The sequence below is a fragment of the Leptonychotes weddellii genome, chromosome 7 (genome assembly GCF_054177405.1).
Source record: "Leptonychotes weddellii isolate Sample4059 chromosome 7, ASM5417740v2, whole genome shotgun sequence".
Lineage (NCBI taxonomy): Eukaryota > Metazoa > Chordata > Mammalia > Carnivora > Phocidae > Leptonychotes > Leptonychotes weddellii.
This window is the reverse complement of record NC_138375.1, coordinates 104656157-104656583: the sequence shown is the minus strand read 5'-3', so window position 1 is coordinate 104656583 and position 427 is coordinate 104656157.

Sequence of the window (427 nt, the reverse complement as noted above, 5' to 3'; positions counted from 1 at the left end):
GTTGTTTCCTGAGTTGTTAACTTTAGCCATTCTGACCAGTGTGAGGTGGTATCTCATTGTGATTTTGATTTGTATTTCCCTGACGCTGAGTGATGTTCAGCACTTTTTCATGTGTCTGTTGGCCATTTATATGTCTTCTTTGGAGAAATGTCTGTTCATGTCTTCTGCCCATTTCTTGACTGGATTCTTTGTTTTTCTGGGTGTTGAGTTTGATAAGTTCTTTATAGATTTTGGATACTAGCCCTTTATCTGATATGTAATTTGCAGATATTAAAGATTTTATTTTTAAGTAATCTTTACACCCAACATGGGGCTTGAATCACAATCCTGAGACTGAGTGACATGTTTCACTGACTGAACCGGCCAGGTACCCCTCAAGTAGATTCTTAAAGATTTGTATTAATTACCTGAATTAAATACCATGAGA